We start from the raw sequence: 16,839 nt of genomic DNA on the forward strand, positions 1-16,839 counted from the left end.
TTTTATCTATAAGGTCTCTGCATCAATGTTACTATTCTCCCAACTCCCTTTGAGTAAAAGGAGCCCGCTGTCCAGGATCCCTCTTACCAAGAGTTCAGTAAATGTCACAAATAATAATAGAAATAAAAGCAACAATCTCTAAAGCTAGAATTTATACCGGACTGTGGCACCAGAATAGGGGACAAGGCACATGGCAGCCTGCAACTATTTCTCCCTTCTGACTCTTCTGCATCACTGCCTCCCAAAGGAATAGAGAATCCGAATCTCTCACTGCCACATCTACAAATTAAAGTATCACGATTAAAGAGCTCGCAGGTTCTACGAACGGTCACTATTTAATCATCGAACCCCGCAACAGAGAAATTCATCCAGATGCAACAAAACATGCTTCAAGGATCTACCTAATTTTTTTTTAATCTTAGAAATAAACACAACTATTTTAATAACATTATGTAATAAGTTAGACCCTGGAAAACCCCATATTCATCTGAGCGGCTCGAAAAATGGAAAGCAAAATTCGATTAGCTCCATTGTACCCAACCAGGCTAACGTGCACTCCTCTTCGTCAGAGCGGCTCTGCCAATACCAAAGAACAACAAAGGCAAGTTGAGGAGGCTGCACAAGGCTTAACTCAGCACTTGTCCGCTTTCCCAGCTTCGGAAAGAAGCTCTCTGCGGGCCTCAGTGACCAAGGGACCCTCTGCATCCCGCCCGGTCCCCGGCTCGGCTCGGCGCCGCTCGCTCAGCTTTTGTCTAGCCCGGCTGGGAGCCCCGGCCGCCCGCCTCCCCGGCACCCCTTCCCTCTGGATCTTTCTCCACACCCATCACTCGCCGATGACTAGTTGTTATGGGTTTCTCTCCCTCGCCCCCTCCCCTCGCAATCCCGGGCTCTTTTCAAACGCGACTGGCTGTTCGCTGGCTTCTCCCACCGGGCCGGTAAGACTCGGGTCAGGAAGGGGGCCCGGGGTGGGGTCTGGGAGAGGAAAAGAGAGAGGGGCACACAAAGCCGGGCTGACCCCACGGTCGCCCCCTCCTCCCTCTGCAAAGCAGCCTGGGATCAGCGACCTACCGGTGGGATAAACAACCCACCCTCCCATCCCGCTCCCCGCCCGGCTCCCACCTAAGGGCCGCCCCCTCCCCCCAAAGTGCACCCAAGAGCCGATGACAGCGCTGGACATCGCCCTCACCCGGACCCGGCGTCTGCTACCGCAAGGCGAAGGGGCAAGGGCCTCGGAGGGCTGGATCTAAATCTCCTCTCCCCAACCGGGTACTTACAGCCGTATTATTCGCTACTGTTGCCGCTGCGGACCAGACAGCCGCCGCCTTCTCCTCCACCCCAATGAGGTTAAGCGCTTGGTGCGGGGATTAAAAAAAAAAAAAAAAAAATAGAAGCCGAGAGCGCCTGCGCAGTGCAGTCTCCCTTTTACCGCCACCGACCCGGCTGGACCATAGAGAATGTAAACCGAGACCAGAGAGGCGGCTGCTCTCTATGGTAACGCCCCGCGCAGGCGCCAGCCGGCCTGTACTGGGCTTCTGGAGCTGCAAGTCCCAGGAGCTTTCGCCTCCTCCGAGAACGTCAGTTGACCCCGATAGGGACCCGTAGAATAAAGGTTCTTTAAGGGAAGGACGGCGAAGGTGCTGCGAAATTGCAGCGAAACTCAGGCTAGGCCAGGAGGGTCGGATGCAGTGGCCACGGCGAAAGGGCACCACAAAGCAGGGAGTGTAGTGAATAGAGCTGAGGGGGGAGTCGCGAAAGCCTGGATAAAAGTCATCTGGCCGGGACTTCCTGCGGTCGGGGTCTAATACCTGAAGGAAACGAGCTTTCACTTCTGGGTTACGCGCGTCCCGCCCGACCGTCGGGCGACTCAGATGAAGGAAATTGTGCCCTGTGACTTTCCGTACCCGGGCTTGCGTTGGTTCCCCCTTCCCTTTTCGACAGGGCGCGGACACTTGAGCCGGAAGCACAACTTTTTAACGGTTCTCTGGCGTTCTTGAAGCGAAATCGGCCCGGTTGAGGCCTCGGAGACTGGAGACGGCCAGCCACAACCCCTTTTTTACGTGAGCGCCTGAACAAATAACGCTGCCTCTGACCTCCCTCTCGCGTGACTTTCGGCTGACACGTGAGAAAGTGTTTCGGAGGGTACAAAGCTGTGCAAATGATAGGGCTGCCATTAAGGATCCTGCAGGACCCAGTTTTGCGGCGTCGAACCCCTATGTTCGCAGGTAATTTGACACTGAGAGCTTGTGTGTGAAATTAACACACTGCCTCAACGAGATCACCCCGTGGGAGTAGGAGTTGACTTCCCTTCCCTCTCGATGTTCAGTGCGTTGAGTTTTCACCGGGAGCTCTTGAATGCCGAGCTCCGCGGTGGTGGAGTGTTCTGTGTTAGAAGACGGGTGCGGGAGAACGGTGAGGTAACGCCCCTGATGCTCAGGGCTTAAATGTTAAGGGTCGGCGAGACTAAGCGGAAACAAAGGCACTTGTTCGCTCCTATGTGCAGTGCGGGAAAGAAGAAGGACCGTGGTCTGAAGGTGTAAGTAAGGATACCTGGAGGATGTGACTCCTGGTTGCATGTAGAAGAACTAGCATCTTTGGGGGCGAAAGCACCACCCAAATGGATGGGTGTTGATGAAAGCATTCCGGAGAGGAAACTCCTTGGAGCGAAGGCTGAAAAGGGAGTGTTTTACTGGGAGTACAATGAAGGCAGCAGTCTAACTGAAAGGCGGTAGTGGGGGATACAGAGGAAGAGTGGAAAGTAAGGTTTGAAAAATAGGGTGGGGGGGCGCCTGGGTGGCTCAGTCGGTTAAGCGTCCGACTTCGGCTCAGGTCACGATCTCGCGGTCCGTGAGTTCGAGCCCCGCGTCGGGCTCTGTGCTGATAGCCCAGAGCCTGGAGCCTGCTTCAGATTCTGTGTCTCCCTCTCTCTCTGCCCCTCCCCCGTTCATGCTCTGTCTCTCTCTGTCTCAAAAAGAAATAAACGTTAAAAAAATTTAAAAAAAAATAGGATGGGGAATTTTTTTTAACTTTTAATTATGGGAAGGTACACATAACAAAATTTACCGTTTTAGCCACTCTTAAACTGCGCAGATCAGTGACGTACCATTGCATTGCTGTGCAACCATCTCCAGAACTCCTTTCATCTTATAAAACTGGAATTCTGTACCTTTTAAACAGCTCCTCAATCCCCACTCCCCCAAGTCCTGGCAACCACCAGTCTACCATATGTCTCTGAACTTGACCCCTCAAATACCTCATATAAGTGGAATCATACAGTATTTGTCTCTTTGTGACTGGCTTATTTCACTCAGCATAAATGTCAAGGCGCTTCCATGTTGTAGCATGTGTCAGAATTTCCTTCCTTTTTAAGGCTGAATTCTGTTCCATTGTGTGTATATACCAGGATGGATACTTGGGTTACCAACATCTTTTGATTGTGGCGAAGAATGCTGCTGTGAATGTGGGTGTTCAAATATCTCTGAGACCCTGCTTTCAGTAAGATGGGGAAGACTTACAAACTAAGTAGAGAAAGCCATCAAAAAGAACTGTTTTAGAAAGTGACCCTGGCGGTAGAAGCTCAATACATACCCTATTTATGCAGAGCATTTACGGAGATCTCCCAGGCATTGTCCTACTTTATGTAAAGTATTGGTATGCCATTGAATCCATCAAAATAAACATGACCTGATTGTTATTCACCACATTTGCCAGTGAGAAAATCAAGGCTCTGGGTTACAAATGGGCTGTGGAGAGACTCACCAACCACACATACACACAAATGATTAGGAAACAAAATTCCCATGGGAGCTGGGCACCCTTGGGCACTGACTACTCACTGATTTGGACATGGGAATGAAAGAAAACAATTCAGTTGTTAAGAAGAAAGAATAGGGTGACATCAAGAACTATCACTCAAATTACTGGTATGTGTAAGGGCTTAACACAGCAAAACTGCATCATCCAAGGTCCCTAAAAGAACTCAGAGGTTTGATTCCAGGCATGTTCGTGGCCTTTAAAAAAAAAAAAAAAAAAATCCCAGGTAAGTATATCTTTACATGTACTGGAGAAATTAATAAGACCTATCATGTCCTACTCAACATTTCATCTTTCATTTTACATTCTCAAAAATCCTATGGATCATTCAAAGCAATGATCTATTTGGCAGCTGAGGAAATTAATGGCCAGAAAGGAAAAATGATTTGCCCTATGCCACCTGGCTGCTTAGTACCAAGGCTGCAACTAAAATGTGAATGTTTCTGCTTTGATCACCCTTGCAGAGATAGATAGCATAATCTTGAGTGAGTGGATAGTGTTTCTATTCAATCAGTCTCATCTTCCTCAGAGATACATACGCAAACTTAAGAAGCTAGCGCCAGTTAAACAATGAAGCAGAGAATATAAGTGCATTTTAAGTAGCATTCATACACTCAAAAATACTGGGTACCAACTATGTGCCAAACACTTAGCAAAGCAGGGGGAAAGAATCCCTGTACTTAGATAGAAAATAAAGTAGTAAGTAAAATATAAACTGTCAGGTACGGTAAGTATTATGGGGGAAAAAATGAAGCAGTAAAGGAGAAATAATGAGTGCTAAGGAAGGGAAAGAGATTTCTTTTTAAATAGGCCGGGGCAGGGGGGGGGGGGGGGCGGAGAGGCACTAAGAAACCAACTCTTAAGCACTGATCTGAAGGAGGAAGGGAGCAAGAAATGTCCTTTATCTGGGAGAACATTTCAGGTAGTAAGAACGGCAAGTGCAGAAATTCTGAGCCTCCAGAAAGATGTCTACTACATTCTAAGAGCAGAAAGGAGGTCAGAGCGAAAGAAGCAGAGTGTGGGAGGGGAAAAGTAGGAAATGAGGTCAAAGGTGACAGGATGCCAAATTGTGTAGGGATTTACAGGGTATTGTAAGAATTTGGGCTTTTACTGAGAGGGAAAACCATTGAAAGATTTTGAGAAGTAAAGTGACTAATATTTTTAAAGAATCACTTTAGCTTCAATTTTGAGAATATTCTGTTGGGGAGTAAGGGAGTTTTGAGAATAGATTATAGGGAAGCAAGAGGGACAATTTAGAAGGCCATTGCAATTCTGCAAATGGGAGACAATGGTGGCTTGGGAAAAGTGCAAGCAGTAGATTGATGAGGTGTCTGGATATGATCAGACAGGATGGCACCCAGGATTTGAGTTGATTGTACAGGGTATAAGCAAAAGGAATTAGGGGACTCCAAGATTTTTGGACTGTGCAATTTAAAGAATAGAGTTGTCATTTACTGAAATGGCAAAGCCTGGGACGGGCAGGTTGGGAATTGAAAGCGCTACGAAATTCAGGATGGGAGACGTTAAGTTTGAAATGCTTATTACCATATAAAAATATCAAGGCAGATATTTGAGTCTGGAGTTGAGAAGAAAAGTCTAGGCTGGATTTGGGAGACACTAGCATGTAGAGAGTTTTAAAAGCCATGAGATCATCTAGACAAAAAGTGTAGACAAAAATTTGTAAGAGTTATCTAAAGACTGAGCCCCGAAGCATTCCATTCTAGCATTTAGGGATTGAGACAGTAATGAAACTAGCAAAGGAGACAGAAAGGGCAGCCACTGAAATAAGGGGAAACCAAGAAAGTAAACTGGGAAGAGCAACCAAGTCAATTGCTAATGGGCTAGAATTGACTGTTGGCCACAATATTGGAGTGGTGAGGATGGAAGCCTGATTGGAACGGGTTCAAAAAAGAATGGTGGGAACAGAACTGGAAAGAAGGGGGAGAGATCATTTGGAGGAGGAGTTTGATTGTAAGGGTAGGGAAGCAGAAAAGGGGAGTGATACTTTTAAGGGACAGGTGGGCCAAGAGAACTTATTATTTCATCCAAAATATTTTAGTATTCCTAAAAGATAAGATTCTTTGTAATTTTTTTTAAATGTTTATTTTAAGAGAGCGCATGAGCAGGAGAGGGACAGAGAGAGGAGAGATTCCCAAGCAGCCTTTGCACTCAGTGCACAGCCAAATGTGGGGCCTGAACTCACCAACCTTGAGAGCATGACCTGAGGGGAAATCAAGAGTTGGGACACTCCAGGGACGCCTGGGTGCCTCAGTTGTTAAGCAGCGAACTTCTGCTCAGATTGTGATCTTGCAGCTGGTGGGTTCAAGCCCCATGTCGGGCTCGGTGCTGACAGTTCAGAGCCTGGATTCGGCTTTGGATTCTGTCTCCCTCTCTGCCCTTCCCCCACTCGTCTCTCTCTCTCTCTCTCTCTCTCTCTCTCTGTCTGTCAAAAATAAATAAACATTAAAAAAAATAAAAAGAGTTGGACACAACTGACTGAGCCACCCAGGTGCCCCAGGATTCTTTTAAATATAACCTCTCCGTTGTTAGCACAGAGCCTGCTTCAGATTCTCTGTTCCCCCCCTCTCTCTCTGCCCCTCGCCGGCTTGTGCTCTCTCTCTCTCTCAAAAATAAATAAACATTAAATTTTTTTAAAATATAACCTCAATACCACCATCACACCTAAAAATTTAATAATACCTAGTCTCATGATCTACCTGGTCAATCTTCAGACTTCCCAAATTGCCTCATAATTTTTTTTGCTATAAGGTTTATTGAGATATAATTCATATACTATATAATTCATCCACTTAAAGTATATAATTCTAGGGCACCCTGGGTGGCTCAGTCGGTTAAGCATCCAACTTCAGCTCAGGTCATGATCTCACAGTTCATGGGTTCCAGTCCCATATCAGGCTCTGTGCTGACAGCTCAGAGCCTGGAGCCTGCTTCAGTTTCTGTGTCTCCCTCCCTCTCTCTGCCCCTCCCTCACTTGCATTCTGTCTCAAAAATAAACTAAAAAAATTTTTACATGTAGCTTTCCAGTTGTCCCGCCATCATTTGTTGAAAACCCTATTCTTTCTCCATTTCCCTGCCTGGGCACCCTTGTCCAAAACCAATGGACTATAAATATATGGGTTTATTTTTGGATTCTAAATGTATTTTCCATCGATGTATATGTCTATTTTTATGCCAGTACACACTGTTTCAATTACTATAGCGTTGTAGTTTATGAAATTGGGCAATGTGAGTCCTCCAACTTTGTTTTTCTTTTCCAGTTGTTTTGGCTATTTAGAACTCTTTGAAATTCCATATGAATTTTCCAATCAGTTTGTCCATGTTCTGTTTTTAATTCAGTAGGAATTTACTGAATCTGTAACAACAATCAATTTGAAGATTGTTGCCATCTTAATAATATGAAGACTTTTGGTTCAAGACCATAGAATGCCTTTCCATTCATTTAGATCATCTTTAATTGTTTTCAACAATGTTTTGTAATTTTCCTAGTATAAGTTTTACATTTCGTTTATTAAATCTATTCCTATATATTTTCTTTTTGATGTAATTATAAATGGAATTATTCGTTTTATTTTCAGATTATTCATTGCAAGTGTATAGATATACAATTAATTTTTGTATATTGATCTTGTATCTTGCAACCTTGCCAAACTCATTGATTATTAGTGAATTCCTGAGCATTTTCTGTTTACAAAATCATGTCATCTGCAAATAGAGATTGTTTTTCCTTCTTCCTTTCCAGTCTGCATCCCTTTTATTTCATTTTCTTGACTGATTTTTTTTCCAGCTAGAACCTCTAATACAATGTTGAAAAGAAGTGGTGAGAGTGGACATCCTTGTCCCTGATCTTAGGGGGAAAGCATTCAGTTTTTTACCATTAAATATGATGTTAGCTGTGCGTTTTTCACATATGGTCCTTTTTTTTTTTTCTTTCTTTTTTTTTTTTTTTTAAGTGTATTTGTTTTTGAGAGAGAGAGAGCATGTGCGAGGCAGAGGAGGGGCAGAGAGAGGGAGATAAATCTTTGCTATGCTGTCAGCAAAGAGCCTGATGTGGGGCTTGAACTCATGAACCACAAGATCATGACCTGAGCCAAAGTCAGATGCTTAACCGACTGAGCCACAGAGGCACCCCAACATCCATTCTTTCTTAAACGTCTTGTAGAATTCACCAGTGAAGCCATCTGGGCCTTGGATTTTCTTTGTGGGTAGTTTTGTTTTATTTTGCTTTGTTCTTTTATTACTAATCTCTTGTTATAGATCCGTTCAGGTTTTCTGTTTCTTTTTTTGTAAGATAATTTATGGTCAAATTGGGTTCCATACAACACCGAGTGCTCATCCCAACAAGTGCCCTCCTCAATGCCCATCACCCACTTTCCCCTCTCCCCCACCCCCCCATCCACCCTCAGTTTGTTCTCAGTATATGTGCTGCCAAAGCGAGCACTCTGTTTGTTCTCAGTATCCAAGAGTGTCTTATGGTTTGCCTCCCTCCCTCTCTGTAACTTTTTTTTTCCCTTCCCCTCCCCCATGGTCTTCTGTTAAGTTTCTCAGGATCCACATATGAGTGAAAACATATGGTATCTGTCTTTCTCTGACTTGTTTCACTTAGCATAATACCCTCCAATTCCATCCACGTTGCTGCAATTGGCCAGATTTCATTCTTTCTTATTGCCAAGTAGTATTCCATTGTATATATAAACCACATCTTTATCCATTCGTCAGTTGATGGACATTTAGGCTCTTTGCATAATTTGGCTATTGTTGAAAGCGCTGCTCTAAACATTGGGGTACACTTGCCCCTATGCATCAGCACTCCTGTATCCCTTGAGTAAATTCCTAGCAGTGCTATTGCCGGGTCATAGGGTAGTTCTGTTTTTAATATCTTGGGGAACCTCCGCACTATTTTCCATAGCAGCTGCACCAGTTTGCATTCCCACCAACAGGGCAAGAGAGTTCCTTTCTGTTTCTTCTTGAGTCAGTTTCAGTACTTTGTGTCTTTCTATGAATGAATCCACTTCATTTAAGTTGTCTAATTTGTTGGCATTCAATTGTTCGGACTGTTACGATCTTTTTTTATTTCTGTAAGTTTGGTATTAATGTACCTGTCTTATAATTATTTTATTACAGTTTGTGCATATCAGGATCCAAATACCAATACATGTCATTTAAGTTATTTTTCTCTTAGGTCTCTTTAGATCCCCCCCACCCCATCTCATTTTTCCTTGATACTTATTAATTGCAGAAACCTAGTTATTTACCTTACGTATTTCCCCACATTCTAGATTTTCCTGATTGTGTTCCTGGGAGTCTCTAACATGCTCTTCTACCCCCTAGATGCTTGATAGTGCTGTATGCCTTATTCTGATTCAAGTTTGAGTTTTTTGGCACAACTCCCTCATGCATCCATCAGAAGGCACCTAATTTCTCTTTGTCTCTCTTTGTGAAGTTAGCAGTAATTAATGACCGTTGCCTAAGTTCCTTGTTACAATTGAATAGTTCAACTGAAGTCAGAGTAAGTGGATACCCATCAATCCAGAGTATATGGGATCCTAGGTAAACATCTTTAGTAAATTATGTTTCCCCTTTGGCCTCAGTGTTCTTATCTATAGAATGGGGGAGCGCCTGGGTGGCTCAGTCAGTCAAACCAAAACTGATTCTTGATTTCAGCTCAGATCATGATCCCAGGTGTGTGGGATCAAGCCCTGTGTCAAGCTCTGTGCTGAGCGTGGAGCCTGCTTAAGATTCTTTCTCCCTCTCTCCCTCTGCCCCTCTCCCCGCTTGCTCTTTCTAAAAAATTTTCAAAAAAAAAATTTTTTTAAGAGAGACAATGGGGATATAAACTATAAGGGACCTCTAAGGTTTCTTGCTATTCTAATACACTCTGACTAAACGCTTAAGTAGTGAACTTAATCCCTAGCAGATACAATTTTGGTGGGTTAAAAAGGATCTGCTAACATTGTATTATTCTTCCCATCAAACCACTTCCCATCAAAGCCTAAGTTTATCAGTCATTAAATCCAATCATCTATATAACAAAGTCAGGTAAAATCATTGTGAGAGTAGGGAGACTGTCAGAAGCCTTGGTTCCTGGATTCTAGGTCGGGCTGTGCCTGCTCTCAGCGGGTCACATTCTCCCTCAGTGTCCTATCCACAAAATAAAAGATTATGCTAGTGTTCTCTAAAGGTGTACAAGCTTTATGGTGTTATGTCCTTTTTAAAAATTTTCCCCACAGTTTTTGAGGATGATATTTTTATTAATATCTTCAGCCCTACCCTTTTTTTTTAATGTTTATTTACTTATTTTGAGAGAGAGAACATGCATGCATGAGTTGGGGAGGGGCAGAGAGAGAGGGAGAGAGAATCCCAAGCAGGCTCCATGCTGTCAGCACAGAGCCCAACGTGGGACTCCGTCTCACAAACCAAGAGATCATGATCTGAGCCAAAATCAAGAGTCAGGCGCTTAACCAACTGAGCCACCCAGGCACCCCAGGCCCTCCCTGTTTTTATCTGTTTTATATTCCACTGAGCAACTGATTGACAGGTGCCTGCCCTAGGTATCAATTTGTGTGTGAAGTGCATTTTTGACATAGAAAACTTTTTGGAAGTGAATACATTCAAATATTATTAGCAAGTGGTTGTCTGTGGGTGGTAAAATTGTTGGTCATTTTTAAAATTTATGTCTGTATTCTTCATTTTGTTCTATCAGCATACATTTTTGCAATTTTTCAAAAGTCATTCTTAAAAGATTTGATAGCATGCCCTAATGAACAAATCACCAGACCCTGGGTAAGAAGATTTCTTTCTCTTCCTATGATTCCATTAGGCAGTACCCTCCATTGTAGGTTAGCCTAAATACTTTAGTAATAGGTACTTACATTTAATTGGATGGCTTTACTTAATCTTCTTTGATAATCTCAGTGGAAAAAAAAGGTTTTTATGCCGACAGAAATTAAAATTCAAGAATAGCAACAATGCATATTGTTATCATCTGCCATCACCCATATGGAATCTGAATTTGCACTTGGGAAACAGTCTCTTGGCTAGGGAAGTAGCGAGTGTTACAGAAATATTTGGGCAAAGGCAGGGTGTGTCTTTTGTATGTGATGAAAACAGGAGATCAGAAACTAGTTTGCTAAACTGTTCATAACCACTCCCTGTCTCAGTATTTGACTTACCTGCTAAGTACCACCCACCTAAAGGAGGCAATACAGGTGTCTGACTTCCCTCTCATGGGTTTCCTCACCTGGCAAGGTCTTATGCTGCTCATATGCCCATCTTTTTTTAAATTAATGTTCACTTATTTATTTTGAGAGAGAGAGTGCAGGAGCGCAGGGGAGGGGCAGAGAAAGAGGAAGAGAGAACTTCAAGTAGACTCCATGCTGTGAGCACAGAACCCAATGCAGGGGCCCCATCTCACAAACCCTGAGATATGACCTGAGCTAAAATCAAGAGACGGGTGCTTTACCGACTAATCCACCGAGGCTGCCCCTTTTTTTTTAAGTAGGCACCACACCCAGTATGGAACCCAACACAGGGCTTGAACTCACGATCCTGAGATCAAGACCTGAGCTAAGACCAGAGTCGGATGCTTAACCAACCCAGGCACCCGAATGCTGCCCATATGCCCATCATTAGACACCACAGTGGCAGTTACTAGAGAACTGCCCTATGGCCATCAAACTCACTGTGTGACCTAGACAAGTCACTTAGCCTAGTCTCAAGCACCAAGGACACTTCATCTTTAATGAAGAGGACAGTCCTAGTTTCCAATATTATCATAGCTAGTGAAATTGACATTAGAAAAACCCACTTGTCAATAACAATGGCAGTATGAAAGCCTGTGTACTTACCATCAGAAGCATGACAAATCCAGGTGGTTCAATGATGGCTCTGATGCAAAACAAATGATTAAATAGCCCTTTAAACATTATCCCATTGTCCAATATGTCATAATCTGGATTTGCTCAGGCTTTTTGGAGACTATTCCTCACACTTCATAAGAACAAAGGACAAATGCCAAAGAGTAAGTAACCAGACATATTTGTCAGTAAGTTGACAGTTTTGGGATTTCAACTGCCATCAGTGAGATCTCTCAAGCAACATTGGTCCGTGCCAGTTCTCAGATGGACTCCTGTGCCAGTGGCCTAATCAACCCATCCAAATAAGAGCCTTTTACAGACTTTCAAAACGAAGTGAAGTGCCTTTATTTTTACATTATCTAATAGCCTCTCCTTTGCCAGAACTTGACCTGCCCTTGGGTATGCATAGCTGAAAAGATACAATTTTTACAGTCTAAGAAGCCAGTTTAGTAAGGAAAAGAAATTACTAGACTATATAATTACTACAATGATGGAACATAAAAGGGGGCACTTAGCAAGTGTGGATGGGTCAAAGCTAAGGAGGAATGAGGGGAATGTTCTTGAGCTATACCAAACAAAACACTGAAACTCACCATTTTGACACTCAGGATCTCAGAGCTACACTGATGATTTCGACCAGTTCCCACTTGGACAGGGTTTATTTATTCTAATAATTTCAAGCAACTCGGGGTGCCCGGGTGGCCCAGTCGGTTGAGCGTTCCACTCTTGATTTCAGCTCAGGTCATGATCTCATGGTCCGTGGGATTGAGCCCTGCATTGGACTCTGTGCTGGTGGTACGGAGCCTGCTTGGGATTCTCTGTCTCTCCCTCTCTCTGCCCCTCGGCTGCTCCCTCTCTCAAAATAAATAATACTAATTTTGAGCCACTCTAAATCTTTCCATTTTAACAAGGTCGTTTAGAGTTTCACAGATAAAGTTTCCAAAAATGGGCCTGTTCTGACACGTGGACCATCACATACATATACACACTTCTCGGTCATGGCAGCAAAGTGAGAACAGAGTTCGTTAGCTAGATCAGAATGTGTCAGTGAAGCCGCCCCACTACGTCTGCTTTAACAGAATAACAGCTCCCTGCCTACATTTGTTCATTTGTATTAAGGATTAAATAATTCCAACTATCTCTTGTAAATTGCAGGGTATGCCTGGTTGTCATGCATGGGAATCTTTACTACCCCCAAATTGCACAATTGTGTTTCTTCTCGTTTTGTTTTTGCCACATTGATTATATCATGTAGTACTTGAAATAGAGGTGGAGTCTGTCACTCTGCCAGCTGGCAATTTAAGAGTTAAATGATGTAGGGGCGCCCTAGGTGGCTCAGTTGGTTGGGCGACTGACTCTTGATTTTGGCTCAGGTCATGATCCCAGGGTCGTGGGATTGAGCCCCATGTCAGTGTGGAGCTGAGTGTGCTGAGTGTGGAGCCTGCTTGAGATTCTGTCTCTCTCTCCCTCTGCCCTCTCCCCTGCTCATGTTCTCTCTCTCTCTCTCTCTCTAAGATAAAAAAATAAATAAAATTTAAGTGACGCATTAAGAAATCAGCAAGTTTTTAAATTATAAGATTTGTGTTTGCCGTATTTCCTAGCTGGTGTTATTTATTTAGAGTTTTCCTGTTCCTGGATAATTTCATCTTGCCTTCTGATGTTTGCAGTGACTCAAATCCTTTTTCTCCTTTTCAGATAATCTCCTTCTATTCATGCCATGTGTTCTAGTTTTCCTTATTGCTTCATCTAATTTCTAAGTAAATCATAGCATACACAATATGAGTTGTTAACAGTCACTAAACCAGTATCCTCAAATGTATTTTGATTTTCTCAGTTCCCCAAATCTGCCTTTGTGCGTGTGTGATTTAGGTATAGAACTCTTCTACGAACTCCTCTGTCTCATGCACTTGACTGCACTTCTCTGGTCATCTACCACACTGCACTGGCATTCTGAGTCATCTGGGGTTAGGCACCCTCCCTGCTATTAACTGTGTAATATTTAAATTGCACTTACCAGTCTTCTTTTGAATTCAAACACCAAGTGAATTAAACTGACGGTAGTTGCTTTCAACCTGTAATTCCTGATTGCCACAGGTAGTTGCCAACTCTTGAAACTAACAGGTTTGACTAGAAGCCAACAGTTCTTAACTCTCACAGAACTTAATATTTTACACTTATATAAATTAAGAAGGCAAGATCATACCTTATCAGTCAGGACTCTTTGTTCATCGATAACACAGTATCTCAATTTAAACAAAAAGTATTTGCACCATACCTCAGAGAATAAATTAGATTCCTCTTGGTGCCAAGCAGGGGGAAAGAAGGAAAATTTTACTACAAAGAGATTACCAACCACTTCTAAGGGATTTACCAGACAACTGCTGGTATAAATTACAAAGATAAGGCTCATCTGTAGATGAGAAGCCAGGACATTTGCCTAATGGCAAGTGGGGTAATCTAACCCTGAACTTTCAACTTGGGCATATGAAAAATCTAGCATCCCTAAAAGCTGTCCAGAGATTTGAGTTCATCAGTATTTATCCAACCAGCTTGGTGGAAATGATAGAAGAGAAAAATTTTAGAGCCAAGGAATTTTTTGACAAAGCTTCAGAATCTGCCTGAGAATCACAGAAGGTTGGATTGAGAAGGTACCTTACAGATCATTTCATCAACCACCCTTATTTGACTGAGAAAACCGGAGGCCACAGAAAACCGGAGATTCACTTACAGTCTTGCAGTCCTGGTTAGTGGCAGATTCAGAACTAGATCTGGGTGATCCTGACCCCATTTCAGTAGTCTTAACAGCTAGCAGACAAGAACATTTGGACCCTCTTCCAGAACCTAGCCTATAGCCAGCTACTGAATACCCCTTTCTCTGAAAATTGGGCAAACAGGCTGAAATATTTTGAAAAGAAAACACTGATTTATAAAGTGGGAAGAAATTCCTGTACAGACTTGCTAACTGGAAGCAAGTCATTGGCTTCCCCAAGACAAAGGAGAGTCTTAGTCATGAGGTTAAAGTTCAAAACTGATTGTGTCTCCAGCCTGAGAGCTGACAACCTTTTTTAGAAGCAGTACACTGAAATTAGAACCAAAGAAAGCAGTTTACAGAAACTTGAATTCAGGGCTATTTCACAACACTGGGAGTTATTTTGTAATTGTTTGCATTTAATGAAGTATCGGGCATACAAAAAAGAATAGAAACTATAATGAATTTCTCGTGTTGCCCCACCTGACCCCATTTCTACCTCTCCCTCCTGAATTTGGCACTTATATGTTCATACCTGTTCTTGTGTTTTTCCTACATATGAACATATCCATAAGTGATACTAATCCTAACATCCGTAAGTATTATTTTCATATTTTAGGTTTTATATAAATGCTATCATATTGTATATATCTTTCTGCAACTCACCCCCCCTTCTCAACACTGTGTTTTTGAGATATATCTTATGGATAAATAGGATAGCTGGAGTGTTAGGTTATTTTAACTACTCTATGGTATTCTACTATATGAATGTTTTGACATTTCTCTAATCTATTAATGGACATCTAGTGCGTTTGCAGGATTTTAGTTTTGTTTTATTTGCTGGGTTTTTTTTTTAATTTTTTTTTAACGTTTATTTTTGAGACAGAAAGAGAGAGACAGAGCATGAACAGGGGAGGGTCAGAGAGAGAGGGAGACACAGAATCTGAAACGGGCTCCAGGCTCTGAGCTGTCAGCACAGAGCCCGTCGTGGGGCTTGAACTCATGGACCGCGAGATCATGACCTGAGCCAAAGTCGGATGCTTAACCTACTGAGCCACCCAGGCGCCTCATGGGTTTTTTTTTTTTTTTTAACCTTGCTATATAAACATTTTTATAAACCCCTCTATTGATGCTTATATGCAAGAGTTTCTCTAGTGACATTTACGAGGTCTTACCATATGCTTGTCTTCAACCTGACAAACATATCTCAAAAATAACCAGCAGAATATGAGCGTGTCCAATACTCGCACTATGTATTTTCAGAGTTTTTAATGTTTTATGAATTTTTAAGAGTCTCAAATGGTATTTCCTTAATGGTGTTAAGTCGTTTCCCTGATTCCTCATGGGGCCGAGTGTCTTTCCACGTGTTCACTGGTGATTTGGGTCTCCTTTTCTGCCTGAACCACTTTTCAGGTGAGCTTTGTCTTTTTGTTATTGATTTTTAGAAATTCTTCCATAGTCAGGATATAAATCTTTCATGGTTATATGCGGCCAATTTCTTCTCTCCATCTGGAATTTGATTTTTTAGTTTTTTATCATGGTATCTTTTTATGAGCAGGTTTATCAATCCTTTCTTTTTGGTGTAGACTTACTGTTTTGTTGTTTGTTTGTTTTGTTTTGTTTTTAGAGAGTGAGAGCACAAGCCGGGAAGAGAGGCAGAGAGAGAAAGAGAGAAAATCTCCCCTCAGTGTGGAGCCTTCGACGCAGGGCTCAATCCCACGACTCTGGGATCATGACCTAAGCAGAAATCAAGAGTCGGACATTCAACTGGCTGAGCCATCCAGGTGTCCCGATTGTTTTTTCTTCTAAAAACAAATCTGTCCCCATCCTAAGGTCTTAAAGATATTCTCCTTTGGTTCCCTCTAGTTTTTTTTAAGTGTGGGTGGGGTTTTTTGTTTGGTTGGTTGGCTTTACAACCTTCAGGCCTTTTACACACGTAGAATTTACTTTGTGTTTTTTGGATATGTTTTTGTTTTTAAGTAAACTCCACACCCAATGTAGGGTTTGAACTCATGACCCTGAGATCAAGCTTCACATGCTCTATCAACTGAGCCGGCCAGGCACCCCTCACATAGAATTTACTTTTATATGTGGTGTGAGGTAGGAAACTAATTTTATTTTTTCCCAAATTGACAACCAATTGTTTTGAAACCTTTTATTGACAATGCTATCCTTTTCCCAAAGGTGGGTAACGCTACTTTTGATATATATTCTGGATTCTCTTTTCGTTCTGTTAGGTTATTCTTTCATCCCTGTGCCTTAATGCACATCTTAATTACCATACCTTGTTGCTAGTTACATCGTCTGGAAAATAAACCCCCACCGTCAAGTAAACCCAGTGGCAGCTACCAGTATTTGAGCCATCTCTCTGGAACCCTCCCCCCCCCACCCCCCCCGCAAAGAGGA

At 42.7% G+C, this 16,839-nt stretch overlaps 1 protein-coding gene and 1 long non-coding RNA gene across 5 annotated transcripts in view; one reads left to right on the plus strand and one right to left on the minus strand.

The window, feature by feature from the left end:
• The window catches only part of CLASP1 (cytoplasmic linker associated protein 1), a 274,399-nt gene extending 273,053 nt beyond the window's left edge, over positions 1–1,346 (minus strand). For all 3 annotated transcript variants that reach the window (XM_047085723.1, XM_047085722.1, XM_047085724.1), the window contains exon 1: positions 1,275–1,346. The gene's annotated coding sequence lies outside the window, so the exon portion shown is untranslated. The remainder of the gene's footprint in view (positions 1–1,274) is intronic.
• Positions 695–16,099, plus strand: LOC124516407 (uncharacterized). 2 transcript variants are annotated; one of them, XR_006963039.1, is made up of 3 exons: positions 695–935; positions 1,050–2,222; positions 16,061–16,099. It is a non-coding gene; the product is annotated as an uncharacterized LOC124516407 (long non-coding RNA). The 2 variants fall into 2 exon arrangements; XR_006963040.1 differs by having other exon boundaries at positions 1,146–2,222.
• Positions 16,100–16,839: the final 740 nt, after the last annotated feature.

The sequence above is a fragment of the Lynx rufus genome, unplaced genomic scaffold, assembly GCF_022079265.1.
Source record: "Lynx rufus isolate CCGP_SWC_20201006 ecotype Redwood Valley unplaced genomic scaffold, mLynRuf1.p SCAF_2, whole genome shotgun sequence".
Lineage (NCBI taxonomy): Eukaryota > Metazoa > Chordata > Mammalia > Carnivora > Felidae > Lynx > Lynx rufus.